The sequence below is a fragment of the Mus caroli genome, chromosome 19, assembly GCF_900094665.2.
Source record: "Mus caroli chromosome 19, CAROLI_EIJ_v1.1, whole genome shotgun sequence".
NCBI lineage: Eukaryota > Metazoa > Chordata > Mammalia > Rodentia > Muridae > Mus > Mus caroli.
In genome coordinates this window covers 41,893,423-41,901,755 of record NC_034588.1, presented here as the reverse complement: position 1 = coordinate 41,901,755, position 8,333 = coordinate 41,893,423, and positions in this window count along the sequence as shown.

The window sequence follows — 8,333 nt, the reverse complement described above, 5'->3', positions numbered from 1 at the left end:
ACCACATAAAACTGAGCATAGTAGGACTCACCTGTAATGCCAACACTGAGGTGTCTGAAACAGGGTGGGTCAGGAGGTCAAGGTTATTCTCTGCTACATAGCTAGTCTGAGGACAGCTTGGGTTACAGGAGACCCATCTAAAAACAAAATAAAACAAAACAATAACAAAAAAAAATTTAAAGAACACCTCTTACGACGACTTTGGATGAGACCAGGCGTTGAATATTGGTCTTGGGTCCTGATTTTTAGACTCTGCTTACTCTAATTTCTGAACTTGATTTTTCTGGTCTCTAGCTTTGGGCCTGGACAGTCAAGGTACGCCACAAATGTCTTTCCCACTTATCCTATGTCACTTTAGGCAGGCTGGCCTGCTGACCCCAAAACTATCTTGGACATTCCTGACTTTGACCATTGGTCCTCACTGCCCCTCTCTCCAACTCTGAGTTTCTGGATTCTTCCCCCCACAACCACTGCACCCTAGCCACTCTCCAGAGGTAACTCAGACCCAGATCTGCCATGCAGATTTCTTGGCTGTGGGATCCTTCCAGGCTCTAATCCCCCAGAAACCCTTTCTCCATCCACACAGCTTCTCAAGAGCTTTGAGAAGTTCATGTCCTCGGGTTCTTCTTCCCAGGTAGAAGCCCAGCCGTCTCAGCTGGCTCTTGTTTTACTCACAAGCGAGCATGCTGCTCGACACAGAATGTAGATGGGGGTCTCGAAGTGTTGGCTGTACTCAGCCCAGCTGTGGAAAAGAGGACAAAGTTCCTGGAGAGGTAGTATTGACTCCCCAGGAGTCACCTTAGTATAGTGGCTTTGCTGGTGACAGTCTACAAAACAGCTGGCTTATTAATAATTAATTATTGTTTTTGTTTATTTGAGACAGGGTTTCTCTGTGTAGCCCTGGCTGTCCTGGAACTCACTCTGTAGATGAGACAGGTTGGCCTCGAACTTGGAGATTCACCTGCCTCTGCCTCCAAAGTGCTAGAACTAAAGGCATAAGACACTACAGCCAGGTAACAGACAGCTTTTAGACATTGGTGTATTCATGTTTTTTTTTCCCCACTATATTTATTCCATACCTGTCGTGTGTTATCCAGTTCCTTGCATGACCTGGAATTGGAGAGAGAGAAATCACACACAGACACAGACACACACACATACACACAGATATACACACAGACACACACAGACACAGACACACACAGAGAGACACAAAGACACACAGACACACACACATACACACAGACATACACATACAGACACACACATAGACATACACAGACATACACACACAGACAGACACANACAGACACACACACATACACACACATACACACACACACACACACACACACACACTGGATGAGACAAGAAAAGCTAACCCATTCATACATACTGTCCTTGAGACAAGTCCTTGTACAGCAGCCACAACGCAGCAGCAAATCACACCATGATCCAATGTGTTTCTCACTTTCCAAAATAAGTATTAGAGCTGGAAGGAGCAAATGGCTAAAACAGTTATGCTTTACACAGGACGGCATGGACACAGCTCTTACTCAACACAAGATAAGTGGTGGCAGAATGGGAAAGATTGGTGGTAGTGGTGGTGGTATGGTGATGGAGGTCATGGTGGTGGTGGCGGTGGTGATGGTGGTGTGGTTGTAGTGGGGGGCGGGGGTAGTGTGATGGTGGTGGTAGCCGTGGTTTGGTGGTGTAATGATGGTGGTGTAATGATGGTGTGGTGATGGTGGTCATAGTGGTGGTGTGGTGGTGACAGTGTGTTGATGATGGTGATGATGGTGATGGTGGTCATGGTGGTGGTGGTAGAGATGGAGGTGGTAGAGGTTGGTATGGTAGTAATAGTATGAACCCATGGTTATTCCTCTCTGCTTGTTCACTCCCATATAAGGCCTCTCTTCCCACAGCTCACACCTCTGTCCTTTGAAAAGACACTCCCAAGGGTAAGCTGTGTGCAGCCTCCCTAGCCTCTCTCAGCAGGGTCATGTCTTCATCTCCTGGGACCACCCAGTGGTGAGCCTGGAGTGAAGAGGTGAGGCTAAGGCACAAATGGGAAGGCTCTACACAGCATGGAGATCACCGATCACCGTCTCCTTACACGTGAGGCCCTTAGCACCTTCTTCACCTTAGTCTAACACAAAGTTAGTCAAAGGTACTCCCCGTGCCCTTTGTCCCACCAGCCCAGGGGAGGGGTCAGGTTCCTTAAAAACCTCCAGGCTCCAAAGGAGCTTACTCAGGCTGCCTTCACCAAGCGGGCGTGAGCTGCTAGGTTTCTACCACAGAGAGAGGATACCGGGAGCAAAGGAAGACTGAGAACTGAGGGGCGAGAGTAGCTCTCATGGAGCATTATGGGGCTTCTTCAGGCTCCTTCTGCTCAGAGTTTCTGGATGGTCTTGCCTAGCCACTGCTGTCTCTGGTGTTTTGCTTCAAGATGACTAAAGCAGATCATATCTGTACCGTGCAAGTAACCAGGAAGCAGGGCCTGGAGGTCATAGAGTAGCAGGCCTGGATATGAAGTGTTAGCTGAAGGTTTCTCCTTGAGCATCTCCAGTGTGTGTGTGTGTGTGTGTGTGTGTGTGTGTGTGTGTGTGTTGGGGGACTTTTCATGCGTGTGTAGAGAACAGAATGTAAAGTTTATAGGGCACGAAAGCCCTAGAGAATGAGGTAATGCATTGGCGAGAAGAGGGATCCTGAGAGCTTCAGAAATGAAGAGACAGAGGCTCCGAGGCAGTCTGCTAGTCTCTCTAGCCGGCTCACCTCAAACAAGCCACTTGATCCTTTTGAGCCTCAGTTTACTAACTGTAAAATGGGACATAAAGATAATTTTCCTGGGGCTAGTTTGATATCTCAGTGGGTAAAGCGCTTACTATGGAAGCATAAGGGCCTGAGTTTGATCCCCAGAACAGATGTAAAAGCACTAGGTGTGGCTGGGCACGGTGGTGCACACCTTTAGTCCTAGCACTCAGGAAGAACAGGAGACAGAGGCAAGTGGATCTCTGTGAGTTCGAGGCAAACCTGGTGTACATAGCAAGTTCTGGGCCTGCCAGGGCTGCATAGTGCGTTCATGTTTCAAAAAAAACCAAACAGTACACAAACCCCATGTATGGGCCACAACATATACACTTGCTTACAACAATCAAACAAGCGGGGCTGGCGAGATGGCTCAGTGGGTAAGAGCACCCGACTGCTCTTCCAAAGGTCCAGAGTTCAAATCCCAGCAACCACATGGTGGCTCACAACCATCTACAATGAGATCTGGCGCCCTCTTCTGGAGTGTCTGAAGACAGCTACAGTGTACTTACATATAATAATAAAAAAAAAAAAAAGTTAAAAAAAAAAAATCAAACAAGCGAACAGCTCCCGAAGCACACACACAGAGGGAAGGGGAATACTCACGGGTCAAATATGACAGATGGAGTCTTTCCTTGGCTCCTGGAGGTGAGACCCAGGAGTCTGTGGAGCCTCCTGGGCTCCCCTCAACCTAGAGCTGCCCTCTCTGCTCCCTTATGGCTCCAAGCTGTCTTGGTCCAAGCTGTCTGAAACCACTCCTGCAGTCTCTTGATTCCTTCCTCTCTGACCTTCATCTCCACCCCCACCCCACCCCCAAGATCTTGCGTCCTGAGTATCCTTAGTCTCCCCAAAACCCTACAACAGGGTCAGTGATGAATTCCCCTCTGTTTTCCTTTGTGCAAACCAGGGTTAGGAACGAAGAGAGCTTTTGTGAGCTTCTGATACCCTCTTTAGGTGCAGGAGCCCCAGGATTCGCGCGGACGCACCATAGAGAAAACACCCAGGACGCAGAGTAGCCTGCGCTTCTCCCCATCCGCCAGCAGCAGGCGCTGTGACGCAGGCGCTCTCTGCCCAGGAGCATTAACTTAAGAATGGCTCATACTAATGTCCCTGGCTGTGGGGAAACAGCGTTTTATTAAATGCTTCATACAGATTTGGTATAATAAAGATGAATATATTATATCCTTTGCCTCCCCCAGAGTGAGACCATAATAAGAGAGGGGAAAAAAACAATAAAGTGAAACATAAATACAACGTAATGGGACTTGTGGCGCAGGACGCTTGGTCTGTACTGGCTACCACAGGGCCACGACCTCGTCCCGGAGAGCCGCGCGCAGGCCCACGCTGCCTGCCCAGAGGGTCTCAGGCTCCAATTTCCACTCTGCTTCCTTACAGCCAAGACCACCTCTGCAGTTTCAGGAATCACTTGATTGCTGAGAAGTCTTGTTGGAGAGGAAGAGACTGGAGGAGCCCTCTGAGTTCTTGCTTCCTATTGGTCTGCAGGGATATAGCCCTCAGGAGGACAGACAGGTGACGATGATGGTTTTTTTCTTGGCCGGGAAGACACTGCTTCCCCACCCCACTCCCAACCCCCGTGGGTTTCTCCTATAACTTGCTGAAAGTCCCTGGAAGTCCCTCTGTGAGTTTTATTTCCATCCTTCCTTGGATGCCACCAAAATCGTTTACTTAAAAATGAGGCTCTGAGTGGAGTATGGTGGTGTGCACCTTTAATTCCAGCACAAGAGACAGAGAGGCAAGTGGGTCTCTGTGGGTTTGAGGCCAGTCTGGTCTACAGAGTGAATTCTAGGACATCCAGGTGTACACAGAGAGAAGTCCTGTCTCGAAAAAACAAACAAACAAACAAAAAAACAAAAACATAACAAAACAACAACAACAGAAAGAAAGAAAATAAAATGGAGCTTTCAAAACTTTCTTAGTCAGAAACAAGCAATGCTCTTCTGTTCGCTCTGCCAGGCTCCACTCCTCAGCCAAGAGATTAAGACAGGGCTTAAATGCAAGAGATGCTCAGATTGGACTCTGGATTCAAATAATGCTTGTGAGGCACACCAAGGCTGAATCTCAAAGTTCTTTTCAGCAAATGGAGATATGCAAGTACTAGAGAGGATTCATGTACCTGGCAGCCCAATCTACTGTACAAACCAAACAAAAGAAACAACTGCCAATTGTTTCCAAAATACTCGTTAAAACAAATGGCGGGTCTCTCCAACCTTGCTTCCTGCTTAGGCTTCAGCACAGGCAGTCCACTTCCCTAAACAAAAGAAAATGCTTAGCCTTCTGTTGCCCTTCCTAACCCTTCCGCACAATGGTGGATACCAAGGCTCAGAGAGGCCACACAGCCAGCTAAGATTCACCTGCGGCCATGTGTCTATGAGGATACCTGGGCTGCCTTAAGCTTAGAATGAAGCCCTCTGCAGGAGCTGCACAGTAAATCCAGGCTTTCCCAGGAGCCAGACCTGCGGACCAAGCTCCTCAGAACAAATTCAAATCAATCGGAAAGGGCTGCCAGTGGAGGGAGTGGAGGGAGGGAGGTGCGGCAGCCCAGGGGCTGAGTGAGCTGCCTCCTGCCCCGATCCGGCTGGATCCTTCTGGAGCCAGAGTGAGGGTCCTGGCCTAAGATTCACTAAGAGGAAGAGGGGAGGAGAAAGGAGCAGGCAGCCGAAGAACCCACCAGACGGCTTGAACGAAGTATAAAGCGGCGGGCAGAAAGTGGAGAAATCTGTGGATTTCTGAAGGAGTTAAAGGTGTGAGTAGATGTGGGACTCTGGGGTTGCAGCCTTCTAGGTCAGGAAGAAAGCGGGCAAGGCCAGGGGGAACAGATTCTGGGGAAACGAAACCAGGCTTCCGGGACAAGTATCCTAGCACTTCCTTCCAGAGACAGAATGTGCTGGGTTCGGAAAAAGGTCTGACATCATGGAAACTGGACCTGTGGGTGCCATGGGCTAGGGTACCCTGGGGACTTGAGCCCGTGGAGGGCTCTGTTGTCGCTTTGCCAGTAACTCACTTCAATCCTAAGGGAAATCCCAGTGGCCCACAGCAGCCTGGAGGGAGCTGGGCTCCAAGCTCTGGAGGAAACCCTTGATCTTGGCTTTGCTTAGAGCCACATCCACTTTCCGTCAGGGCCCTTCAGCTGCCAGGCTTTCTCAGGGCAGACACTCACATCCTCTTTTCCTACCCCAGCCCCATCTGGACATGTTTTCTCTTGCCCACAGTCTAGGAGCACTGGGAGCGCCGTAGAGCCTTAGATGGGGCAGCGTTGTCCAGAAAGTGGTCATTGACTAGAGAACTCCAAGGGGATCCAGAACAGGGGCGCTGGTAGGATTCAGCCTGGGCATAATTCAAGACGCCTAGGGGCAAGGGGACCTCTACCCAAGTCTCTTACTTTTGCTGGTAGGTGAGCCCCCAGCTCTTTGGTGAGTACGCTGTTTCGGCGGTATGGGGTGGCCATGGCTCTAATGCAATGATCCCCCAGGCTGCTGAATTATTCACGTGCCGTTTATTATGAGAAGCCTGACTCAGGCCTTTCTTCCCGCCCCCCAGCCCCAGACCCCGCACCAGCCTAGCCGCCAATACTGGCTCTTAGTACCTGGCCTCCTCTCCCGCTTCCTTGCCCCAACCTTTCCACCGTGCATAATATCCCAAGACTTTGATGTCTCCTGTGCCCAGCGCCCTCCCCAAGGCAAAGAAACCTCGGTGGAGCAGAGAATATGGCTACCATTAACAGGATTACCATGACTCCCCCCCCCCAGTTAGTAAAAAAGAATGTTAAAAGCTGGAAGGTGGAAGGAGACCTGCATTGTTGGCCCATCCACAAGGGCAGGATGCTGTTCCTCAGCCCCTCCAGTCAAGGGCTAAACAGCACTCCAATAACCTTCCGGGGTACACCAGGGTCTGGGGTTTCATTCCAGGCCAGTAATTCACTGCCTACACAACAGAAGGAGGCCCTGTCTCCCGGGCAGACACCTTTATCAGGTTTATTTCCCTTGCTTCTGAAGGATTATCCCTTAACCACCTACTCAAATGCTTCTGGTTTTTCAAAGTGCAATACTAATGCCAACTTCTGCTTGGAACAGAACTAGTGAACCCTGCCTAGACACACAGGGTTCTTTACCTTCTTCACAGCCCCCCCCCCCCACATTGGGATACAGTGGGTGTGTTTTCTGCCCCTCCTTTCTGCTCCTCACTCCAACCCAATCTTCTGTCCTTTCTTCCTCTCCATCTCTAAACCTATCCCATGGGCTGGGAATCAATCCTGTTTAAAACAAAACAAAATGAAAAGAAGTCCAGTTATCAGTCAGGCCACAGTGGATCCAGATCCAAGAGCACCCCTCCCCCACTCCCCCCCCCCCGCAAAAAGCATTAAAGAACGAAGTCTCTGCACCCTTCTGCATATATTGGAGGTGTGGGCAGCAGGGTGCTGCACCAGTCTGCATGCAGCTGACCAACTACCCTCTCCTGCACACTCCGTCCTCTCTCATGGGCCAAGACTGAGTGAGTTCTCTGCCTGTCTCCCTTTGTCTCTTATCTGTTTAGTTTATTTATTCAACAACTATCTGGGGAGCTCTTGGTACATGCCCCAGGCTGGCACAGGGGGCATACAGAGAAATGGTTGCCCTGTCCTCCCCAAGTTCACAACCAGATGGAGAGAGAAGCAGAAGGGTTGACAGACAGACCATCACATGTCTGGCAACGGTGACAGTGACTCTCAGGGGGTCTGCCGAGGGAGCTGGATAGGCCTGGGAGGATTTCCCTAAGGTGATGAGCTGGGCACTGGCATAGGGAAAGAGTTGCCAGGAAGAGAGGGGCAGAGGCCATTCTGACCCTGAATGAGTGGGGGCAAAGGCCTAGAACAAAAGGAGAGGATCTAGAGACCGGGTACCACACAGCCCTCAAGCATCCCTGGGGGACTCTTGCATTTCAGCCTGTCTCTGTCATTTGGTGTCTGTGTGTCAGTGCTTCCTTCACATCTTCCAAAAAAAAAAAAAAAAATTTAGTCCCTCCATCCATGAGCAGGAAGTGCCTTGACAGTGTTCTAAAGGAATTCACTCCACCAAAGAAGGAAGGGAGCAGTTGTGTGTGTGCTCCCCAAAGAATAGCCCAGGCACAAACCCTGCCCCCACAGCCTTAGGCAGAGGTCAGGAGAGCTGTGCCTGGCAAAGGGAGAGCCGGGCAGGTTCAGAAGTAGGCTTGGAGCCCAGCCTGGTGTTTGGAGCAGCTGGCTTCTTGCTTCCTAGGCCTGGGAGGAGGAAGCTTTCTTCCTGTTCCCCATTGGCCTGCCTCCCTTCCCCCTGTCGGCCTCCTTCTGCCCTTTGCCTTTTCTGGATCTCCAATCCTTTTGAGAATCCACTGTGTTACATAATATTAGACACAGCCAAAAAAATTATATATATATATATGTGTGTGTGTGTATGTATGTATGTATATATGTGTGTGTATATATATGTATGTATATATATGTGTGTGTATATATATATATATATATATATATATATATATATATCCACTCA